Raw genomic sequence first — 25,777 nt, 5'->3', positions numbered from 1 at the left:
CATATCAGAGTTGGGTGGGTGTGGATGTTATGAGATGTGAGCAGTCTCAGTTTTCCATAACAACCTATACACTTTTTTTTTTTTTTTTGAGACAGGGTCTCACCCTGTCGCCCAGGCTGGAGTGCAGTGGCGTGATCATGGCTAACTGCAGCCTCAACCTCCCGGGTTCAGGTGATCCTCCTACCTCAGCCTCCTGAGTAGCTGGGACTACAGGCGCATGCCACCACATCTGGCTAATTTTTTGTAGAGATGGGGTTTCCCATGTTTTCCAGGCTGGTCTCAAACTCCTGAGCTCAAGCAATCCACCTGCCTCGGCCTCCCAAAGTGCTGGCATTACAGGCATGAGCCACCACACCTGCCCACAACCTATAAACTTACTTGCATCTTTACACATTTTTTTGACCTTGCCTCTTATTATAACAGAAAAACTCCCCCTACCTCCTTCCAAGGCCAATCTCTTGGCCTGATGCTCTGGGTCCCATCTCTCTCTGACTTCTCATTGACCTCACTCTCTCAGTTATTCCTTCATATTCCTACCTTTATAATCAACTCCTTCCTCTCCACTGGCTCCTCCCTTCTCAGACTAAAAAAGCCACATCCTCTTCCATCTACCGTCCTCTTGCTGGCTAAACTTTTTGGAAAAGTTGTTCACTCACTGTTTTAACTTCCTCACCTCCCACTCACTCTCCAAAATTCCTCTTTCCAAAATAACCCATGATCTCCATGTAGCTAAATTCAAGGGGCACTTTTCAGTTCTCTCCTTATTTGACCTGATGGCAGCATTTAACATATCCTCCTTTTTGATACTTTCTCTGTTCTGAGTATCTATGGCACTATCTACCTGCTCCCAGATAGCTCTCTCCATCTCCAACCCTTTTCTTGAGCTTCAGACCCTATAGGTTCCACAGGCATCTTAAACTCAAACTGAACTAATTTTCTCTTCAAATCTGTGTATCTCCTCCTGAGTTCCCCCTGGAGGTAGCAAGCACTGCCATGGACTCATTGCTGCAGCTAGTCACTTGTGTATCATTCCTTACTGCTCTCTTCATCATACCTCATGTCCAATTGCATCACCAAGAACTCTTGATCCTACTGCCTGAATACCTCTCCTACCTTTTTTCTTGTCTCCTTTCCCCTCTACTCTCATCAGGTCTCACCTAAACCCCTGTTTCCGATCTTCCTCTCAAAGCATTCACCATGGAGTAGCCATGTGAGTGTAATGAGCAAGGAGTCTTACAGATGCAAGAGTCCACAAACCCTCAGGTGTGCAATCATGGAATGTTTTTTCCTGGAGTAAATTTGATTTTGGAATCTGAACCTCCAGACTTCCTCCTGGTGGACAACTTCATCTAGATTATCTTAAATGAATTCAGTGGTTTGTCAACTGAGATTCCATAACTACATCAGTTCAGAATTCAGTTTCAAATCTTCCTTCCCCGTTCTTGCCTCTTACTCTTGGGGCTCCTGGGGCTGGCTACCCACGGGAAGTGGGGAAGAAGATGGAGGTCCATGTGTGAGTAGTGGGTGCAGCTGGGGGAGCTGTCCATCTAGTCATTTCTGGGGCGACTCTAAAGCCAGCCTGAGCCGCTAATGCCATTGTTGCCTATTCTCTCAGCATAGGCAGGCCCCAGTGTGCTGTCTAGGGTACTGGATCCTGCTGGCTTTGAAGGGTGGGGATGGGCTGTCTGGGTGCACATGCAGGTCCCATGTAGCTTTGTCTCACAAAGGGGCAGCCACGTCCCCCATAATGCCAGGAAGCGATCCAGGAACATTCCTTCCTTTTGCCCTACACATCTGCTTTCTTATCAGATCATTTCTTCTCCCCTCACAGCATAGAGGTGAAAAACCAATTCACATTTACACATTTGTATGAGTTGGTTTCATTTTAATTGTTTCATCTCTAAGTTAAAGTACAGAGCCCTTTGTATTTAAATTGTGCAATGTACAGTCTGGATTTCTCTCAGTAGCAGATGATCTCCACAATCATTAATTTGCTTTCCACTCTCCTGGCAAAAGAGTCAGGTGGGGTGTGTGCATGTTTGTCTATGTATGTGTATGTTGGTGTGGTGCAAGGAGCAGATGGGCAGCCCAGAGCCCAAGTAAAGAAATGAGTGGAGAGGATACATTCCATTAATACTTCACATATTATCCTGTCATGTGTTCTTTCTAAATCATAAATCTGAACAGGTCTTTCACCTGCTTAAAGCCATCTGTGCCTTTAGGATAAAGTCTAAGCTTGTAAACTTGATTTACAAATTAATTAAGATCTGTTTACAGATAACCTTTCCCATCTCATTTGCCACAATTTCCTCTCTTCTTTCAGTTCCATGGGTTCACCATACTCTTGCCTCTGGACTTTCTCACATTCCTAGAAGATTCTCTTCAACTTTTCCCTATACCTGGCTAATTCCTGCACATTCCTCTGATCTCCAGTTAAACACCACCTCTTCCCTAAGTCTTCCTTGACCTCCCTCCTACCTCTGACTTTGATTTGTCCCTGCTATGCACACCCATAACCTTCTCATATCATAGCACTTATCATATTCTAACTTTTTTATTTGTTTTCCCACTTGACTATTAATGCTTTTCAGACAAGAATATCTGTCTCGATCAGGGTTCACTCTCCAGAACTAGCATCTATCTGACACCTGATAGGTACTCAATAAATATTGTTAAATAACAAATGAATGAATGACTGAAGAATAAATTGAATGTGCAAGCCAGGTGCTGGCTTCATGTGCTCTGTCTTATAGCAGGACTTAGTACTTTATTGTGTTTCCCCAAAAGCAAATCAACTCCACAGAGCAGAGGTGAGCAATGTGGATTTGACCGACAATTTTATGAGGAGACATAAAAGAAGGTTTATATGGAGACATTTCTATTCTCCCCTCAGTGTTCCTCTTTGGTTTCCAGATTTTGGGTCTTCCTCTCTTTTGACCCTCCCTTCCTCCCATTCTCTCACCCCCAACTCAGCCTCTACTTCCCTTTTCTAGGCAGTATCACTCTGAGAGGACTATGGAGGATGAATTGGAGAAAAATGAGGCTAGTATCAGGGAGTTCCATTTAATAGACAATTTAATGAGGCCAGGCAGAGATGATGAAGGCCTGAGTTAAGAAACTGACAAAATGGCCTGAATCCCAGGACTTTGGAGGCCCAGGTGGGAGGATTGCTTGATGCCAGGAGTTCAAGACCAGCTTGGGCAACATAGTGAGACCCTGTCTCTACGAAATAGAAATTTTTTAAAAAGGAAAAGAAAATGACAAAATGAAGAGGAGGGGGTGGGTTTAGGAGATGTTTGGGAGGGAAGAGCAATAGAATGTGAGAACTGATTGGATTGGAGTAGAAGAGAAAGTGGAATATAGGGCATGTGTCAAGGTTTGGTGAATGCAAAAGGAGAAATAAAAAAAAGAAAAGAAGAGAAGAGAAAAAAGGGTAGGGGTTGAGAGTTCCATAGGATTAGAGTTATTACCAAGGGAAGTATGAAAGAGAATTAAGCAGAGAAGGACCAGTATAAGGATTATAATCACCTGAGAGTCTAACAGGTTAGAGACCAAAATTGGTATGGGCACTAGTATTTAAATTGTGTAATGTAGAGCCTGGGTCCCTCTCAGTGTCAGATGATCTCCACAATCATTAATTTGCTTTCCACTCTACTGACAAGAGTCAGGTGGGGTGTGTGCGTGTTTGTCTGGGTATGTGTGTGTTGATGGGGGTAAAGGGGCAGGTTGGCAGCCCAGAGCTCAAGTAGAAGAGAAATAATTGTGTGATTTTCTTTAATAACTTGGGCTGCCAATGGTAAGAGCTGAGAAAATGGGTGATAGGTTGATCCAAGACTTGGGATTTCTGAGACGATGGGGCAGAAGGATCAAGGGGTGAAATGATGGATGATTTTATGAAAACAATGTTCAAAGTGATGGACAATGGCATCTAGGCTCAACACAGATAGAAATGAGCCAGGATGGGGCTGACAGATTGGGGGGTGGGTGGGGGTAAAAGAGCAGGGGCCATGCCTGGTGCAATGTTTACAGGAAATAGGAGTCCATAGGATGCAGGACCCAAGAGGAAAACAAATTGTGGAAAGGAGAAGTTACTCTTCCTTCTCTGAAATGAAACAGAAAAAGAGATACATCTTTAAGTATTTCTCAGTAGAGAAAAAGCAATGAGAGGATACCCACATTGGAGAATCTTGATTTCTTCTATTAAGCAAAAGGAGAAAGTTGCATGCAGTGGTGGGACTGGGGCTTGAGGGAAACTGGAAGGATTTAGAAAAGGAAAAGTGAGGACTGTGGAAGGAAGGAAATTTTGAAAAATCAGAGAATTACCTGGGAGTAGTAAAGGCTCAGCTGGGACCAGTCAGCTGATACTGGCTTGGGTCAGATTTTTACATTTTTTCATTTAATTTTCAGCAATGTCTTTTGCATGGGAGCAGAAACAGAAAATACATGGTGGACTTCATTGAGGGATGGAGATTTGGAAGACATGAATGGATGAAGAACCAAGTGCGTGAGGGCACCTATCAGGATTATTGCTGAAATCCTTATGGAGGTAACTGGCTGAGAGGAAGGCAAGCAAGCGAGGACTGATGGGCCCTTGGCACAGTGAGAATAGTGGAGGAGGAGGGAGCGGGGTCATAAGGAGGAGCACAAACGGAACGTTCAGTGGCCCCAATAAAAATAACACCAGAATCTTCCAGATACTTCCTCCATAAGGTGAAAAGGTAAATGTCCCTTTAAATCATTAACTAAACTGGCACTTAGATCTGGGCAGGCTCTCCCAGATTGGGCTGTTCTGTTTTGCCAGGAATTGATAAACTTCTGTGACCCCTCCAGGGTGAGTGAGTGTGATCCATCTTCCCTGTCTGGACAAGTTTGATCCGGCCTCCTTCCTCCTGCTGAAGCAGGCCTGAGGTGTGTGCCAGGATTCCATGTCTTATGCTAATACTCACATTCCACATACCAGCTCCTGCTGGTACTGCCTTTAGGCTTTTAGAAGGCCTTGCTTTGACTCTCCCTGGCTGCACCTGTCACTACAGGGTAAGGAGACTGTGGCATCTAGGGGATGTGTCCACTCAGAACCACATTACCACATTGTTCCCTTCTAGACCACACTCTGGATTACTTGGACCACCTCAGAATTCCTTGCTCAAATGCCCCAAGGCCACTTCCAGGGTCTGCCTAGACATCTTTTGCAGACCCATCCTCCCAAGGGCAAACCATGCCACTAGTGTGTATGGTCAGCCTGAGAGGTAGCCAAGGGTAGCCTATTTGCAGAGGCATGCACAGGGCATGGATGTGTGAACTGGGGCATCTACATGCATGCATGAGAGGGCCTTCTCATTCAGAGTCAAGGATGGGAGGAGAGGGGGAACGTTTCACGTTGGGGTCCAGCTCTCTCCTTGCCTCTCTTTCCTGGTGCAGAACTCCAAGGATTCCAAGCATTGCACATTCAAACCTGACCTTCAGGTCTTTTGGAAGATAGAGTTGTTAAGGAAGAAAAATAGAACATATTTTATTTAACAGTTTGACTTATAACTTTTTTTTTTTAAGATGGAGTCTCACTCTGTTGCCCAGGCTGTAGTGCAGTGGCACGATCTCGGCTCACTGCAAGCTCCGCCTCCCGCGTTCATGCCATTCTTCTGCCTCAGCCTCCCAAGTAGCTGGGAATACAGGCGCCTGCCACCACGCCTGGCTAATTTTTTGTATTTTTAGTAGAGACAGGGTTTCACCATGTTAGCCAGGATGGTCTCAATCTCCTGACCTCGTGATCCACCCATCTTGGCCTCCCAAAGTTGCTGGGATTACAGGCATGAGCCACCACGTCCGGCGAACTTATAACTTTTATATCATTAGACACACAGAATATGGCCCTCCGTTTGTACTCTTGCCCTTGGCCCCACAAATGTTAGGGAGAGGCCTGGTTCCTGCAATGTACTATTTACCTGTTGTGAAGAACAGCCCTTCAAAAGTATTATTCTAAGTCTGTTTGACATAATAGGTCCAAATTGTATTACAACATGATAAAAACAACAACAACAACAACAATCCATTAACAATCCTCTTTGGATTTCTAAAAAAGTTTTGGTAGCCTAAACCCTTTCCCCAATTTCTGATATCACTTCATGTCATTTTAGAGAGTAAGTTTTCCTGTTTTATTGATGTTTATATTTAAGCTGAATTTTCTAAAAGAATTGTGAGTGTTTTTATTCTATTGTGACATTCAAGGTATGCAGCTGAGCCTTGAGTATAAGCCCCATCAACTAAGTAAACATCAAGCATATCTTCAGTACATCCCTTTAGATCTTGACAGTTATTTATCACTTTTTCCTAAGTTCCAAAGTTCCAGATGGTTACTGATACACTCAGTCTGACCACTGCTAGATTTGAGACTTGTCCCACAGATCTGCACACTGTATCTTCATTCCTTCATTAATAGATCTTCTTTTCTTTTTTTTTTCAATTTTTTTGGAGACATGGGAGTCTCATTATGTTGCCCAGGCTGGTCTTGAACTTCTGGCCTCAAGTGATCCTCCCAACTCAGCCTCCCAAAGTATTGGAATTATAGGTGTGAGCCACTACACCCAGCCTAGATCTCAATCAGGTGACACTGAAAATGTTTGGTCATAAACCACAGTGAAGGAAGGGGAGGCAGCTGTTAGATCATCTGACTTGACCCACAGTCCTCATCCATTTGCACCTTGGCAAGCCCTCTGCTACATCTGAATCTCAAAATGGGGGATAACATCTTGGGAGAGTCTATGCTAGTACCCTTCTAGTAGCAGTTTACAATCTGCCAACAAATCTTGAAGCCTTATTTTGTTGATATCAATTTGAGAGGTGGGAAGTTCAGTTTCTAAAGAGTCAGGAAAGAGCATTCATCTAGGCTTGAGAAGCCTCCATTTCCTGACTCAAGAGTTCTCATTAGGTTGTTGGTTGAGTGACACAAGGCAATCATCTCACTGTTCTGTTCCTGAGCTTCTCCTTTTATAGAATGTGGGCAGGAGTGTGGAGAGGGAGAATTTATTTCATTTCCTGTTTTCCAAACTTACTGAACTGTGGAACCTTTTTCTTTTGCAGCATTAGGCAAAACTGATGTTGTAAGGAACATTCTTTAGGAAAGATTAGCCAGATCAGTGATTCTCAACAGGCATGTGGTACACATTTAGTAATGTCTGGAGATGTTTTTGGTTGTCACAACTGGGGATCCAGGGGTGCTGCTAAACATCCTGCAATGCCTAGGACAGCCCTCCACAACAAAGAATTATCCAACTCAAAATGCCAATCATTCTAAGGGGTTGAAAAACTCTGGACTAGATGAACTATCTCAATTCTCTTTCAACACTAACATTTAAATGTGGTGTTTCTTGTTTTTTAAACACACAAAATTTTATTTCTCTTTTACACAAAGTCAGCTGTGGGTATGGATGAATCTGTGGACAGTTTTCTTCCATGTGTTGGCTCCATATTTCAGCTGCTTTGATTTTTTTGACATCTTATCAATATGTGCTTCTATGATTTCCTTGGCAGAGAAAGAGAAAGCAGAGAGAATCATGTGCTGGATCTTAAATGCTTCTATGTGGATGTGATAAATGTCTCTTCTACTTTTTTTAAATAAGAAGTGTATTAAAATATAATCCATGTATCATATAATTTACTCATTTAAAGCATAAAATTTGGCTGGGTGTGGTGGCTCACACCTGTAATCCCAGCACTTTGGAAGGTTGAGGTGGGGTGGATCTCTTGAGCCCAGGAGTTTGAGACCAGACTGGGCAACATGGCAAAACCCCATCTCTAGAAAAAATACAAAAATTAGCCAGGTGTGGTGGCATGCCCCTGTAATCCCAGTTACTTGGGAGGCTGAGGTGGGAGTATTGCTGGAGTTTTGAAGGCAGAGGTTGCAGTGAGCCAAGATTGTGCCACTGCACTCCAGCCTGGGTGACAGAGTGAGACTGTCTCAAAAAAAATTTTTCAGCTAAAATAAAGTGTAAAACTCTGTAGTTTTTAGTGTATCCACAAAATGTGTGCAATCATCTCTACACTCAATTTTAGAACATTTGAATCATCCCCAGAAGAAACCCTGTACCTATTAGCAGCCATTCCCAATTTTCCCTCAACACCTCCACCTCAGCCCTAGGCAACCACTAACCTATTTTCGCTCTATATAGGTTTACCTATTCTGGATATTACATATAAATGGAATCATGTCCTTTGTAACTGTCTTCTTTCACTTTGTATAATGTTTTCAAGGTTCATTCATGTTGCAGCCTTCTCAATATTTCCTTTTTATTGCTGAATAATATTCCATTGTATGAATATAACACATTTTATTTATCCATTCATCACTTGATGGATATTTGAGCCATTTCTACTTTTTAGATATTATGAATAATGCTGCTATGAACACTTATATGCAAGTTTTTACATGGACATATGTCTTCATTTCTCTTAGGTTACATATCTAAGAAAGGAATTGCCGATCATATGATAACTTTATGCTTAGACTTTTGAGAAACTGCCAGACTGCTTTCCAAAATGACTGTGCCATTTTACATTCCCACAAGCAATGTATGAAGTTTCTAATTTTTCCGCATCCTCACCAACACTTATTATCTGTGTTTTTGATTCTTGCCATCCTAGTGTGTGTGAAGTAGTTTCTCACTGTGATTTGTATTTGCATCTTCTTGAAGCCTAATGATTTTGAGCATCTTTTCATGTGCTTATTGTCTCTTCTTTATATAAATGTCTATTCAGATCCTTGGCCCATTTTTAATTTGGGCTATTTGTCTTTTCATTATTGAGTTTTAAGAGTTATTTTTATTTATTCTAGATACAAATCCCATATTAGGTAGATGATTTGCAACTATTTCCTCCCAGTCTGTAGGTTTCTTGCTGGTGTCCTTTGAAGAATAAGTTTTACGTTTTGATGAAGTCAAATGTGTATGTTTTCTTTTGTTGCTTGTGCGTTTGATCTCGTATCAAAAAACCATTGCACAATCCAAGGTCACAAAGAGTTATGTCTGTGTTTTCTAGATTTTTATCATTTTAGTGCTTACATTTAGGTCTTTGATCTTTTTTGTGTTAATTTTTTATATTTGGTGTGAGGTAAAGATCCAACTTCATTCTTTTGCATGTGATATCCAATTATCCAGAACCACTTGTTGAGAAGGCTAGTTCTTCCTCACTGGATTATCTTGGCACCCTTGTCAAAAATAAGATGACTGTAAATGTGAAGGTATATGAGTTGTTAAAATACCTCTTCTGTGATATCTATAATTTATTTTCTAAAAGGATTAGTTATAGGTCACATCTCAGATTACAATGACTCTTTTAAGTCAAAAAGTTCAAAATAGAATTTACTTTCAAAATTGTTTGTTCCCTCAGAGCTAGTTAATAAACTCTATTTGCAGATAAAAGCATGCTTTCCTTTCAAAGGTATTTCACCAAGATGGGAAACACAAATCTAAATAAGCTGGACAACTGAGGATACACAGAGGGTCTCCTTAATCTCTGGATATATGGTCTAATGTATCCTTTTTGTGCTCATTTTTTCCCTTTTATCCAGAAATATAACATTACCTTTTTATAAAATTCCCAGAGATTTATCATATCTCTAGTGTTTGGGTCTAGAATGTATCTCTTGGCTAAAACATCTCTTTACCCCACTTCCACATGTGGAAAGAAAGAAAACGTGGGACTCTAATCTCACAAATGAGGCACGGGGTTGTTTCCTGAAATGAGACAAGGACTTTGGACAAGAACATGTTTGGGCTTGAGATGGTTTTTGTAAACCCAAATGATTCTAGTTCTAGTCTGTCTTTATCGCTCACTGTATTTTGTTTTCATTCATACTGATGAATAATAGACTTGACTGTGTTCCATCATTTATGTCATTAATATTTCCTTTACGTTTGAGTGCTGTGCAGTTCTCCTTGAAACTTGTATGGAGATTGAACTTGATAGTGATTTAAAGTAATTAATTCATATGTCAGTTGTTAGCAAGGTCTAGTAATTAAAATCTACTTTAGAGTAAGTTATTAACTCTCCAAAATAAAAACACTTTATCAACTTACCAGTTTTAGCTATTTATTCTAGTTGACAGATGAGATAGGGTAGTTATTGACTGTACGTAATCACCTATGTACTTTCACCACTGAACGCTAGGGTCAAATTGAAGTCTAGGTTATTAAAGTTCATAGTTTAAATCTAGAATAAACCAGTTCAGGTTGATGGGGGAAGGAAGAGAGTGCCCTTGGATCTTGTTATCTTTGCAATATTGTTTCCTTAAATTTTGCAAAGTCCATTTTTGCTGTCTTCAAAATTCTCAAACTTCTAAACTAAAAACACCCTCGACCAAGGATTTCATATTGAGATATAAGATATCAAAGTGCTATATTGTTTATGATTTATTTTGTAATGCTTTTTAGTAAAACAAACTTTAGATACCATGATTTCCGTGTGAACAGGCTGGAGGGAAGAAAACAAGTTACATGTAATGCATGGGACACAAGTGCAGGCCTTTTATTTGCAGGCCTAAACTAGTCACAAGTTTCCATCTTATGATAGCAAGTTTTCTTTTATTCTGCTTTGTTTTTTGTCTTGACATCTGGTTACATTTATTCAGTTTGAGGGCATCTTATAATGGGCCCTTTGCTTCCCTCCAGTTGGCTTGTGATGAACTACTACCAAGGTCAATCCAGGTCTGAGTCTTTCATGGAGTCAGTGTGGCTGGGGTAGTGTTTCCCAAGCCAAGCTTGTCATCAGAATTACCTGGGGTGGTTTGTAAAGAACTTTTCAGGCCTCATTCCAAACCTACTAAATTTAGATCTCTGGTGTGCAGCCTGTAAATCTGTATGTTTGAAACCTTCCCAAGGTGATTCTGATGTCCAGTCATGTTTGGGTCATAGTCCAGAATGCAGTCATGCATTGCTTAATGACAGGTATTTGTTCTGAAAAATGTGTCGTTAGGTAATTTCTTCATTGTAGAACCATCATAGAGTGTGATTACACAAACCTAGATGGTATAGCCTACTACACACCTAGGCTATGTGGTATAGCCTATTGCTCCCAGGCTACAAACCTGTACAGTATGTTGCTGTACTAAACACTGTAAGTAATTGTAATACAATGGTAAGTATGTGTGTATCTAAGTGTATCTAAACATAGAAAAGGTGCATTAAAAATACAGTATTCGATTATCATGGAACCACCATCATATAAGAGGTCTGTAGTTGAACTGAAATGTTGTTGTGTTGCCCATGATTGTACTTGGATTTCAGGACTCTGCAGATGCTTGGAGGTCTTACGGGTTTGGCCATAGGGCATTGCCTCTGAGAAACTGCCATCTGCCTGCCAGAGATTCTGAAAAGACCAGAGTTGCCTGTTTGCAATCTGTTCTTCAAGACTATCTACTATGTTGGCAAAAAGGCCTAGGTTTCTTCTCTGTCCATTCTCAATCCCTCAGTCAGTCCTTGTGACTTATTTGCTCCTTCAAGCTGCCCAGTAGTGGCACTGGTGAAAATAAAATAGACTTTGGTCCTACAGACCTGTCACGGACTCTCAGCTCAGCCTCTTCTATGTGTGCCATTTGCCTCATCTGTAAATGTAGTTAATATTGTCCTCTCAAAGATGTTATGAAAACCAGAAGAATGTATTTATCTAACACCTAGAACAAGTATACCCTGCATTAGGCATTATTTGTTTGGTTTTACCTGTCCATCTCAATGAACATGCTGGGTTAATGAAGTGTGTTCATCAATTTTCCCTGATCATAGCCTTTTGGATTGCTCTGGTCAGTGTTTCTCAAAGTAGGAGACACAGACCACCTGCCTGTGATTGATGGGAGGACAGAAATCTGCTCTTATGCACTCTAACCTTCTGCACTTTTCAACTTTTTATTGAAATATACATATAGAAAGATGTATTTATTTTAAGTGAACAGCTCAGTGGCTTTTCCTAAACTGAACACACCCATGTAACCAGCACCCAGATCAAGAAACAGAACATTACCAGCACCCCCAAAGCCTCCTCTGCAGGAACACTAAGAACCACTAGTCTAGGAAGAGCCCAGCTGGGGCACTGCCCTAAACCACCATCCCGCCTTTCCCTAGCAGACCAAATCTGCATGCAATGTCAGCTATTCCCAATCTGAGAGGCTGGGCCTGTAGCCTCACATACACCCTTCATAGTGATGCAACTTCATTTGTAAAAAGGGTCACAAAGGGTGTTTCTATAATTTATATTCCTAGCATACACCCTAAACTGCTTAAAGCAAATGAATTCAGGTCCCAGCCAAAAAGGAGTGGAGACCAGTCATTGCCTGAAAGCATTGGCTTATTACAACACTCCAGCATTTTCTCATGGAAGGGTGAATGAGGTGGATTCTAGTGTAATTACCTTTATGTAATTGAAAACTAAATCACCGATGGCTGCAGAGTTTAAATATCCATTTAAATACTTTCAATTTATTGCACTTATTTTTGCAGGACATGCTTCTACCAAATAGGCTATTAATTTTTCTAATGGATGAAAATCTGAATAGGTACATTAAAAACTAGCACAGCTCAAATAAATGTCCTCTTTTTCCAAAGATTATTAAAGAGAGTTTTCTTTTTCTTTAACTCAGCTATTCAAATACTCTATTAGACCAGGACCTGTAATAATACAGGCCTTGTCCAAAAGGTATCAGGTTTCTATGTAATATAATTAGGCAAGACTTTAAATAGTAAGACATGCACCTGTGGTGCTTTTGTCTCTAGCTCCACAAATTTCAACATGCATACAAATCAAGAAGGGGTGGGGGTGTTATCATGCAGATTCTGCTTCAGTGGGTGTTGGAGCCTGAGATTCTGGCTTTCTAACAAGCTCCCAGGTAAGTGCTGATGCTGCTGCTTTGAGGGCCACACACCTTGAGGAGTAGGAAGAGTATTCATACTGGAAGAGTATTCAGCACAGACTGGAATCCTGCATACATATCTGAGCTCTGTGTTCTGGTGTGTATATAGACTTTTTTAAAAAATTAGTAGAGATGGGGTCTCACCATGTTGGCTAGGCTGGTCTCAAAGTCTGGGGCTCAAGAGATCCTCCTGCTTCGGCCTCCCAAAGTGCTGGGATTACAGGCATGAGCCACTATACCTGGCTTATATAGACTGTTTCTAAGGTCCATTCTAACTGTACAATTCCATGATTCAGTCACTCTCTGGCTATTAACTAATTTTTTTCGGCTTCTGATTCTCGTTGTTTATAAGCTGCTATATTGGAGAATGTTCTGTACTGGAAGGCCAGATAAAAAGTCTTACTTATGGCCAATAAGTTTTATTTTTCAATCTTCTACAAGTCTGCCTCAACCCATGGGAAATCTTGGCTAATAGTAACATGACACTGGGCTTGGACCATAAACTAAACTTGAGTCAGCAGTGTAGGGCTTTGGTTAGATAAGCAAGCATGAACTTGGGTATATAACCAAAAGAAAGGGACAGCTAATCCTACCAGAATAGGCAGTATTTACATGAATACTTTTTTCAAATATCCACAACTGGGAAAAGCTGCTGAACACATAAAGAAAAGTTAAAAGCGTGGCATTATTTAGCTAGTGAAAAGAGAACAAAGAATGCCTTAAGAATAATTTTTGAATGACAGCAGAAACCAGCATATCTTGTGAAGTAAATGGCTTTTCAGGATCTCAAAATAGATTTAGGTTGCCTCTAAAGCAGAACTTTCCCATGATAATGATGATCCTAGGTGGTAGGATTGCTAATGGTAATTTTCTTTCCCAAAGATTCTTACAACCAACCATAAACCTACTACATAACCTATCAGTTGTGTTATTAACTGATATATCAGTTGGGGTTCAGCGCAGACACTTCTCTAGGTAGTGAATGCTAAGAATTATATGCTTAAAAATTATATGCTCTTACCATTAGAAGGGCTGGAAGAAGGCTTCTCCCTCAGCCTTTTTCCAGCCCTTCTAATGGTAAGAGCATTAAGAGGGCTGCTCTTGGGTTGCAGTTCAGTCCACACAGCTACAATCTAGAGGTCAGGAAGCTATAGAGTCCACTGCTGACATCACAGTCATTTCTCACAGACGAAGTTAGTGGCAATACAGAGGCACAGAAAGTCTGGTCACTAAAAATCACATTTAATGTTGCACGTACATCAACAACTACCAGTGAAAACTAACAGGCAGCCAGGCGTGTTGGTGCATGCCTGAAGTCCCAAACATTTGGGACGCTGAGGTGGGAGGATCCTTGAGCCCAGGAGGTCTAGGCTGCAGTGGGCTGTGATTGTGCCACTGCACTCCAGCCTGAACAGAGCAAGAATCTTTCTGAAAAAATAAATAGAGAGAGAGAAGGAGGGAGGGAAGGAGGAAGGTAAAAAGAGAGAGAAAAGAAGGAAGGGAAAGAAGGAAGGAAGGAAGGAAGGAAGGAAGGAAGGAAGGAAGGAAGGAAGGAAGGGAAAGAAAAGGAAGGAAGGAAAGAAGGAAGGAGAAGAGAAAGAAAAAGAAGGAAGGAGAAAGAAGAGAAAGAAAAGGGAGGAAGGGAAAAAGGAAGGAAGGAAGGAAGGAAGGAAGGAAGGAAGGAAGGAAGGAAGGAAAGAAGGAAAACTAATAGGCAGGAGAAATAGCCTCTCTCTTCCTTTTACCTTTCAAATTTCGCATCATTATATCTGATTGGCACAGTTTAAATTGTATAACAAATCCTATTAGCAGCTCAGCCTAGAATTATAGTTATTGAGCTTTGTTTTTAACTGAGTGTAAATCCATCTTTATTGAAGTATAGCATACAGACAGAAAAATGCACAAATTATAATCAGAGAGCTTGATGAATTTTCATAAAGTAAACACGCCTACATATTGCTAGCACCCAGATTGGGAGGCAGAAACTACTACCATATCAGAAGCTACCTTCATTATCTTTTCTAGGCATTATCCTCCCTCAAATTGACTGTAATCTTGGCTTCCAATACCCTAGACCAATTTGGCCTGTTTTTAAACATTAGACAAAATGGAAAGATACAGTGTGTATTATTTTATTACTGGCTTTTCCTACTCAACTATTTGTGAGATTCATTCATGTTGAGAGTAGTAATAGTATCTTCATTTTCATTGCAGTGTAGTATTCCATTGTATGAATATAACACAATTTATACATTCTACCAAAGATGGACATTTGGGTTGTTTCCAATTTGAGATTATTGCAACTAGTGCCACTGTGAACATTGGTGAACACACACACACACACACACACATTTCAGTTGGATATATAAAAGTGGAATTTCTCTGATGCATGGGGTTCAGCTTGAGCAGTACTGCCCAACAGTTTTTCACATCTTCATCAAAACTTGACCTTTTCCATCTTTTAAATTTTAGCCATTCTCTTTAAAGACTAATGCAGTGTACTGAATCTCATTGTTGTTTTCATTTTTCTGATATCAAATAAATTAAACACCTTTTTAATTGTTTATTGGCCATTTGGGTACCCTCTTCTGTGAAATGCCTATTCGTGTATTTTCTGTGATTTTCTATGGGCTGGTCTGCCTTGTCTTGTTCTTTGTAGTCCTTTATTCTGGATATGAGTCCTTTGTTGAGTATATGTATTGATAATATCTTTTGCCACTATGTGGCTTTTTTTTTTTTTTTTTTTTTTTTTGAGACAGAGTCTTGCTCCATCACCCAGGCTGGAGTGCGGTAGCATGATCTCGGCTCACTGCAAGCTCCTCCTCCCGGGTTCACGCCATTCTCCTGTCTCAGCATCCCGAGTAGCTGGGACTACAGGTGCCCGCCACCATGCCCAGCTAATTTTTTGTGTTTTTAGTAGAGACGGAGTTTCACCATGTGAGCCAGGATGGTCTCGATCTCCTGACCTTGTGATCTGCCTGCCTCGGCCTCCCAAAGTGCTGGGATTACAGGCGTGAGCCACCGCGCCCAGCCCACTCTGTGGCTTATTTTATTCACTCTTTTAATAACGTATTTTGATGAAGACATTCATAATTTTGAATTAGTTTAGTTTATCAGATGTTTTCCTTTATGGCTTATTTATTTTGTGTGTCACCAGTTTAAGAAATCTTTGTGGACTCCAAAATCATAAGAGTATTCTTCTGTTTTCTTGTGAAACTGTTATTGTTCCACTTAGATTTACAATTTATCTAGTATTGACTTTTATGGATGGTGAAAAGTGGGAAATATGGTTTTGAGCCTTCCAGTTTCTATAATTCTGTAAAGATGGAGTATATAGAGAAGGTAGTGAAAATGTATGCAAGAAACCATATCTAACACAGTTAGGTGACTGTTTACCCTGTAAAACAGTGATATGGTTAGGCTTTGTGTCCCCACTCAGATCTCATCTTGAATTGTTTCTGTTTTTGTTTTTTGAGACAGAGTTGCGCTCTGTTGCCAGGCTGGAGTGCAATGGCACGATCTTGGCTCACTGCAGCCTCCGCTTCCAGGGTTCAAGCACTTCTCCTGCCTCAGCCTCCCAAGTACCTGGGACTACAGGCACACACTGCCACGCCCGGCTAATTTTTGTTGTTGTTGTTTGTATTTTAGTAGAGACGGGGTTTCACCATGTTGTCCAGGCTGGTCTCAAACTCCTGAGCACAGGCAGTCTGCCCGCCTCGGCCTCCCAAAGCACTAGGATTACAGGCGAGTGCCTAGCCTCTTATCTTGAATTGTAATTCCCAGGTGTTGAGGGAGAGACCTGGTGGGCGGTGATTGGATCATGGGGGAGGTTCCCCCATGCTGTTCTTAGGATAGTGAGTGAGTTCTTATAGATCTGATGGTTTTATAAGGGGCTCTTCCCAATTTGCTTCTCTCTCACTCCCTCCTGCTGCCTTGTGAAGAAGGTGCCTGCTTCCCCTTCACCTTCCACCATGATTGTAAGTTTCCTGAGGCCTCCCCAGACATGTGGAACTGTGAGTCAATTAAATCTCTTTTCTTTGTAAATTACCCAGTCTCAGGTAGTATCTTTATAATGGTATAAAAACAGACTAATACAAACAGGTAGCTCTAAATTGTGAGTTTTTCTTAACTCCTTTGATCTTCTGTGATAGCGATTTTTCACATTTCACACTTCCCTAATGCCAAAAATCCACCTCCAGCAGCTGTTTTGCCTCTTTCTTATACTGCCCCTTGGAAGAATATCATCTTCATTGCTACCAGAGCACTGTGTTCTTTCTCAGAAGTTACAGCAAGAATTGGTTGGCTTTCTTTCTTTTTTTTTTTTCTGAGACAGAATCTGGCTCTGTTGCCCACACTGATGTGCAGTGGTGGGATCTCGGCTCACTGCAATCTCTGCCTCCCGGGTTCAAGCAATTCTCTTGCCTCAGTCTCCCGAGTAGCTGGGATTACAGGCACAAGCCACCATGCCCGGCTTATTTTTGTATTTTCAGTGGAGATGGGGTTTCATCATGTTGGCCAGGATGGTCTCAATCTCCTGACCTCATGCTCCACTTGCCTCAGCCTTCCAAAGTGCTGAGATTACAGGCGTGAGCCACTGTGTCTGGCCAGAACTGCTTTCAAATAAATGAAAAGAAGACCAGGGTTAGAACTGGTCAGAAAATGTGAATATTAGAATTCTTTTAAAGAAATATAGTTTTACCACATAGTCTAAGATCGTGTGATCAAGTACAAGGCATTGTTCTAAAAGGCTTGAGGAAAAGTTGTTTCTCCTAAGAGATTAAACAAGCTCATAACCCTACCTCTCCTCACTTGCAGGCACAACCACTTCCTGCATTTTTTTTATGTGGAACAACTGATGTTTTCTCAATCTTATATAAGATGTTATACAAGGCCGGACGTAGTGGCTCATGCCTGTAATCCCAGCACTTTGGGAGGCCGAGGTGGGCGGATCACCTGAGGTCAGGAGTTTGAGACCAGCCTGGCCAACATGGTGAAACCCCATCTCTACTAAAATACAAAAAGAAAAAAAAATTAGCTGGGCATGGTGGCATACACCTGTGATCCCAGCTACTCGGGAAGCTGAACCTGGGAAGCGGAGGTTGCAGTGAGCCAAGATCGTGCCACTGCACTCCAGTCTGGGTGACAAAGCAAGACTCCATCTCAAAAAAAAAAAAAAAAGTTATACAAAAGAGGTTTCAAGCGAGTTCCCTACCTTCCTCAGAATCAGATTTTTCCCCATAGGCTCCTCTAGAAATTATGGCATGGCTACTGGAACAGTAAAATGTATCTAGAGCAAGATTCTTCTCAACCCTTTTGTGCCTTATCCCTGCTCTCTCCTTTGATATTTGGATATATCATTTGGTTCCCTAATAATAATAGCTGAAGTGAGTTGTGAAATATGACTTTTTTATTATTCAACCCAATTTCTATTCCATGGCCACATATCTCTGGGCTGTTAGGAAAAATCATTTTAGGATATATTTTCAACTCATACCACATAGTAGCAGGATCTTACACAGTGCCAAGCCTTCTAGAATGGGGCAGGTATCTTAGCTGGTCCTTAACTAGTTCACAATGATTCAGCCAAGATTCATATACATTGTAGGGGTCCCATGACCCCTTTATGTCTAGGACCTTCTATTGTTTCTGAGTTACCCTAGAGGTCTGCTCATCTGCATAAATGCATCTGCATAGTCATTCCCCTAATTCCTACTTGCCAGGCACTCTTCTAATTACTCCATGTGCATTGTCTCATTTAATCCTCATAATAACCCTATATGACAGTGTTGCTATTATTACTTACATTTTATAAATGAGGACATTGAGGTTAGGTAATATGCCCAAAGCCCTTATATCTCAGTAGTGCTGAAGTTTTTGCTGTGGATTGACTCTCTACTCTTAAAAGTGTGAGTGCTCATTAATAATCCGTTGGCACACTCCCTGTGCTTCTCAAATCTTAGACAAACCTCTTGTCATCACCTTGAAGAATTCATCTTTGCAAAGACCCATTACACCAAGGCATGCCAGTCATCTTAGTTAATCTTCATGTTCAATTCATGAAGCAGGTATTTCTAGGGACTGGCTATATGCCCAGCACAAGTTCTGATGACAGAATGGGATAAGGAGCAACAGTAGTACAAGAGTCCCTTTCGTCGAAATCTTAAAAGCAAATTTTGTCCAAGTTATCAATCTTATCTAATGAAATTTAACTTAATTAGAAAGAAACCTAAGTCCTTCAGTCACTAACCCATAGATTTAATACTTGGGACTCAGACATATGAACATTGTTGTTTTTGATGGCCATATTTTCTGGGTCATCTCCCAGAAGTAGCATATTCTTATGCTAATTTGAGTGCTACTAAACCCAGAAGGGCCCACCTTCACCCACCCCTCACTCCCCCATGGTTCAGTAGGCCTCAAGTCTCAATTTTCCAATTATCTAATAAATTGAAGGCTTCCATTGGGAGTAGGATGAGGATGGAATCTTAAGGAAATTGAAAGTGCCATTTCAGAGTCAATATAGTTTTAGTAGGTTTTAGGGATGAACCTGGTACCTAACCACTAAATATAAGGCTTTTAAAGGAATCTATGTCCATGTCCCTAAAAATAAAATTAAAACCCAGTCTGGTTATATTCCTTAATTAAGAACCATGTTATATTCCTTATATTTATTGGTACCTTAATCATTAAAAACCTGACCACTTTACAGTGGAACTTCTAGTATTTTCTCTACTTTTTACTCTTCTAGACGGCAGTAGATGTTTCTGTCCTGATACCAGCTCTTGACTTGAGCAAAACCGTGCTTCTAGCTACTCAAGGGCAGACAGAGCTCTCTGGAAGGGACCACTGAAGAGTTTATAACAATGTTTTACAAAGTTCAAATTACGCTTGCTTATCTGGAATCTTTTGAAAATTAATCCCTAAGTGGCTGAATGTAAGATAACTTACTGTGGGAGCTAGTTTTACTGAAACATTTTGTCCTAGATTTTTGTGACCTTGAGTGTCTCCTTCTCCCCTGGAGAAGGATATCTGTTCTATGTCATTCTCACTTCCTAGAGAGAAGAAAATCAGAATTATTTCCTCTACTCTGTCAGGTAGGTCTAGTCAAACAGTCTATCATCTTGATAGCAGAATATCAGGACTTCATACCAAGAAACATAGAATCCCTAACCCCAGAGAGTAATCAGCTCATCTCATTGCTTCCCCTTTAGACTAAGAGCAATTTTAGTAGAATGAGTTCCCTGGACACAGCACCTGCAGGATATGTGAAGGTGCTTTATAAACTTTTTTGTTTGTTTGTTTTTGATACAGGGTCTTGCTTTGCAGTGAACACTGTTCACTGCAGCCTCGACCTCCTGTGCTTAAGCAATACTCTCACCTCAGCATCCTGAACAGCTGGCACCACCACACCTGGCTAATTTTTGTATTCTTTGTAGAGATAGGGTTTTGCCATGTTGTCCATGCTGGCCTCAAACTCCTGAGCTCAAGTGATCCACCCACCTCAGCTTCCCAAAGTGCTGGGATTACAGGCATGAGCCACAGCGCCCGGCCTTGCTTTATAAACTTTAAGGCAGCATATACCACTGCAGGTTGTTGAAAATTTGTCTTTATATTACCTTTGCTTTTTAGCCTAGAAAGTACTCTGACCAGCAAAAACGACCACATTACACATTTTAAAACCATTGCTAGATTTCAGTGGCCGTGGTATGATAGTAGCAATAGCAAGAGAAACAAAAAGAAGAATGTAAGGGTGGGGTATGTGTATGTCCATGCCCATATACTGGCTTTTCTACATGCTCCAAGAAGGTTTCTCAAAGGTATCCAGTGTTCAAATGGGAAGGAGCACAGATCAGATGCAGAATCTGCCCAGGTGTCAGAGAATCCATGTTAATCTTCTGGCCAAAATAACTATCCATTCCAAGTTCATGTTATTATTTTTTGAACAAATAACCATTTTCATTGCTAATATTCTTCAAAGACTTGCAGAGATTTTACCCACTTCTGTAAAACTGTTTAAGATTTCTTAAGTTAGCTCTTAAGAACTTATCTTAAGATAGCTCTGTCTTAAGAGCTGAGATAAATTCTAGTCTGGAAGTAAGAAGGACCCAGAACAGATGCCCTTTCTCAATTCCACATTAATGGAGACTTTAGGCTGGGTTCCACCTCCTTAAGAAAAGGCAGGGATGTGTATGGGCCCAGTAAAGGGTGGAGAAACAAGGTTGGTAGTGACTCACTTCAGTTTTTGGAAGGAGGCAGATTAAGCTTCCACCCCCACAAGGCTAATGCTGGGAACTCCCACTTTGGAAGATGAGGCAGATCTTGACATGAAAGCAGTCTGAAGTAGCGTCCCACCCTAGAAAAGAAGTTACATTCATTGTTAGATTTGAGACTGCACTGCTAAAATGTAAGAAACAGAAGTGTCTAGTATATTCGAAAGCCTTAAAAATGCACATTTTGTTCGCTGACCAATGTCAAATTTATAACTCTATCTTTAGGAAGTTATTAAGCATGTGTGCAAAGATCAAACTACTAGGCAGATCCTCTAAACTGTGTTTATTATAAAAAAATAGAAAACCAACCTAAGTGTCCAAAAATAAGAGTTTAATTAAATACATCCATATAATGTTATATTTTTCATATTTAAAATAATGTTATAGATACATATTTATTAATGTGGTAAGGTGTCTAAAATATATTAAGGACAAACACAGGTGACCAACCAATATGTACTTGATGATTCCATTTCAGTAAAATAAATACATGTGTGAGTATATGCATATGATTTTAAAAGCTCTTAAAGGGTTTCTGGTTCAAGGTGGTGGATTGACTACATGCATTCAACTTCCCCTTGCTCTCTAAATCTCACTAACATGATATAAAAATACACACACATACATTCACAAAGAACACAGTTTGTATAAAAGTATGAAAAGAAACTCCCCCTGACTTTATCCCCCATCCAAACTCTAGGTCTTGCCTCCATCTCTAGAAATGGGAAGAATGCTGAGGAGTAAGACAAAAGAATGGGAAAAGGAGATTTTGACTTTTTTTTTTAATACTTTCTGTACTGTTTGATGTTTTCATTAGTACTATGTATTTTTGTAACTTTAAAAGTTATTCAAGGCTAAATTTAAAAGTGGTAATACAGTAGCATCACAGCATTTTGTATTTAGCTTAACTAGCTTTCACTTAAATTTGGGAAGGGTGGAGGGCAAATGAGAAAGAATAAAGGAAAGAGAAAAGGGAGAGAAAGAGGAAGAAAGGGAGTGCAAGACAGAACATTTTAAATGGTGTTTTGATTTCTGCCTGACCTTTCTTCTTTCTCTCTCTCTCTCTCTCTCTGAGACAATATCTCTCTCTGTCACCCAGGCTGAAGTGCAGTGGCATGACCTTAACTCACTGCAGCCTCAAATTCCTGGGTTCAAGCCATCCTCCCCTCTCAGCCTCCTGAGTAGGTGGGACTACAGGCACATGCCACCACACCTGGCTAATTTGTTTTTGTTTTTACAGATGCAGTGTCTTGCTATGTTGCCGAGGCTGGTCTCGAACTCTTGGTCTCAAGCAGTCCTCCCACCTTGGCCTCCCAAGGCAATAAGATCTGATCTTTTCAATTAGCTTGGACCTAACCCAAAATAACTCTGAAAGAGCTGATGTGAATTTGATCTATTTCTGGTCCTGTGTGCTCTTCATACGTTGAGTATCTTGTCATGCTAAGTGTGATTCTATTGTTTACAGGTCCTTTTATTTTTATTTGTTTATATACATTTAAATAGAATGGCTTATAAATACAACTACTTCATTAATTGCTCAACTAACAAAGCTTATGTCATGCACATGTGTTGGGTTTTCTACATGCTCCAAGGTGCTATTCCAAACTGAATGATTTAAGGTATTTTCAGGGGTAATCCCATTCCCCTCTTAATTTAGTGGTTAACTCTCAATAAGATGGAAAGCCAGTGCAGAAATTAGTAATCAGTGGTGGAATTCAGGTGTTCTTAACATTCTTCCTCGCTCTCTTTAGTTCTATTTTCAATTTGGATAAGAAGTATTCCTTATGTACTAAGAAAACTAGGCTGGGCACAGTGGCTCATGCCTGTAATCCCAGCACTTTGGGAAGCTGAGGCAGGCGGATCATGAGGTCAGGAATTTGAGACTCAGCCTGGCCAACACAGTGAAACCCAGTCGCTGCTAAAAATACAAAAATTAGCCAGGCATGGTGGCACATGCCTGTAATCCCAGCTACTCAGGAGGCTGAGGCAGGAGAATTGCTTGAACCCAGGAGGTGGAGGTTGCAGAGAGCCGAGATGGTGGCATTGCACTCCAGCTCTGTGCGACAGAGCAAGACACCATCCAGGGAAAAAGATAATAATAAAATAAAATAACATTATATCTGTATCTATCTACCTATTTATTTATTTAGAGACATGGTCTTACTCTGTCAACCTGGCTGGAGTGCACTGGTGTGATCACAGCTCACTGCAGACTGGAGCTCCTGAGCTCAAGCAATCTTCCCACCTCAGCCTCCTGAGTAGCTGGGACTGCAGGTGTGCACCACCATGCCTGGCTAATTTTTTATTTTTATTTTTGTAGAGACAGGGTCTCACTATGTTGCCAGGCTGGTCTTGAACTCCTGGCCTCAAGTGATCCTCCTGCCTTTGCCTCCCGAAGTGTTGGGATTACAGGTGTTAACCACTGCACTGGGCCAGAAAACTATGTATTTTTAAAAACTTTTTGAAATGATAGCTATAGCTCTTATTCCACCTTCACCTGGATGATGAGCATCCAGGAACTCTCTTCTTTTCATGACTCAACTCTATTCTCATAGGCGTCTCATTTCCTTCTTCTGCCACAAGTGGAGCACTTTTCAGTGATAAGAAATCATACCATCACAATTTTGTACCTGCTACCCATCCAGTTAGAAAACCCACTCAGTCCCAATCTGTGTCAAATAGTATTTATAACTAGCCCCTCAAATGATTTTCTCTTTTTCCTTGTGTAAAGTGCTTCCTGAAATTATAAGAAACTCAGATTTATATTAATCAGTAAGACTTTTTCTTCAGAATTTGAAATATACATAGAAAAATGTTGTTTGTAGCAAAAATGTTAAATAGACTACTATTTTACGATATAAATTAAAAGTCAGCCAAGAAACTTCAGATAGTGTAGACGAGGAACTCACATACTGATTAGATGAGGAACTCACATACTGATGATTAATCCGTGCTTCTGGCTGCAAAATTGGACAAGTGGGGTTGGGCCATCACCAAAGAACAGGTTTGAAATCCTGGAAAGACAATCAAGCCTTTATCTCAGGCCTGTGGGGTAACCAAATCCTTTGGATCCTTTTGAAGTTAGGGGGTAAGGAGCAGTTGAGGGATTTTTACTCTTTAGGGCACCAGGTCCTATAGAAATCTGCTGAACCTGGTAGCCTAACCAGGTTGCAGGGTTAATGGTCTTGATCAGTAGAAAGTGAGACTCCAAGACTGTGTGTTCTCTGTGGAAGACAGACACTTGGATAGATACTTAATTATGAGTTAGGGACCCAGTTTTTGTTTGTTTGGTTGGTTTTTTGTTTGTTTGTTTGTTTGTTTTGAGACAGAGTTTCCTCTGTCACCCAGGCTGGAGTGCAGTGGCGCCATCTCAGCTCACTGCAACCTCCGCCTCCCAGGTTCAAGCAATTCTCCTGCCTCGGCCTTCTGAGTAGCTGGGATTACAGGTGCCTGCCAACATGCCTGGCTAGGGACCCAATTTTAATACCTTATTATATGATGCAGAACAATTTCTTTAATCTCATGGACTGTTATTTTTATAGATTTGAAATGGAAATGATATTGTTTATTCTGCAAATTAAACGAGAGGCTCCCTATAGGTATACAGTGCTGAGGTCCTAATGGATAAGAACAACCTTTAAAACATTTATTAAGATAAAAAGGATAAAATACATCCTGTCTATAGTACAGTTGTTGGGTCTTTTTTAGTGTGAAAAGTGGTAGATAAGCAGTTCCTGAGGAGCCCAGTGGGAAGCCTGGAAAGACCTTCGTGTTCTCCTTTAGTATTTTGTAACTTGTTTACTTATTAAACTAATGCCTAGGCAATAAGAATAGCATTTTTCTTGCATGGAATCCATCTCTAAGAAAACATACACCTGGAAGCTGTCAACAACAAGCCAACAAGCCAGGGTGAGCCCATTGACAGAGTTGGCATGGATCAGCTTTAATTCTTCCTCAGGGCACTGAAGCAAAGGACTTAGGAGGGTACTTGTCAGGGGTTCTCACAGGAATTCCACTCTGCCTGGCTATCCAAAGATCACAGCCACCTCCCCTGTCACCTGACATCAGGGCTGCTAAGGATGCTTTACAGAAAGCTCTGCTGAACCAAACTCAGGAGATCTCAAATAGCACAAGTCCAGATATAAATTCTGAAAATCCTTCTTGAGATGAAAATCTCTCTCCCCAGATCCACCAAGCTCCCTGATAACATTCCAGCTTGGTCTCTTTGTTCATTATCTCCAAGATCTCAGGCTGGCTGCTAAGCCACTGCAGCAGCCTCCTTACCTGATGTCCCACTTATACCCTCAAACTCAACACAACTTCTCTAGGATATTCTGTCCATTGCGCCATTTTACCCCAAATTCTTAGATGTACTAAAGTTTTGTTCCAGCTTAGACTGTGCACAGTAACTCCAATACTATCCTCACCACTATTCCCATGCCTCACTCCCACTAAGCCTGCTGGGCTGGGCCTGTACTGAATCTCCGCACCACCCTCACCCACTCCACCCTACCTCACCATCTTTGTTGTATCACTACTCACTTGCAGAAAGCCAAGTGTAAACCCTGCTAGTCATTTCCACTCTTTTTGGTCTTTAATCACACATGATAGACCTTTA

The 25,777-nt window shown here is 40.9% G+C and overlaps 1 protein-coding gene across 1 annotated transcript in view; it reads left to right on the top strand.

Annotated features, from left to right (window-relative positions):
• The window catches only part of NFE2L2 (nuclear factor, erythroid 2 like 2), a 162,709-nt gene that overhangs the window by 62,717 nt on the left and 74,215 nt on the right, over positions 1-25,777 (top strand). Inside the window, exon 4 of the mRNA XM_030803673.1 lies at positions 4,408-4,546. The gene's annotated coding sequence lies outside the window, so the exon portion shown is untranslated. The remainder of the gene's footprint in view (positions 1-4,407; positions 4,547-25,777) is intronic.

This window comes from Nomascus leucogenys, chromosome 22a (genome assembly GCF_006542625.1).
Source record: "Nomascus leucogenys isolate Asia chromosome 22a, Asia_NLE_v1, whole genome shotgun sequence".
In the NCBI taxonomy this organism is placed as follows: domain Eukaryota; kingdom Metazoa; phylum Chordata; class Mammalia; order Primates; family Hylobatidae; genus Nomascus; species Nomascus leucogenys.
The sequence above is the reverse complement of the archived record's forward strand: the minus strand, read 5'-3'. Positions and strand labels throughout refer to the sequence as shown.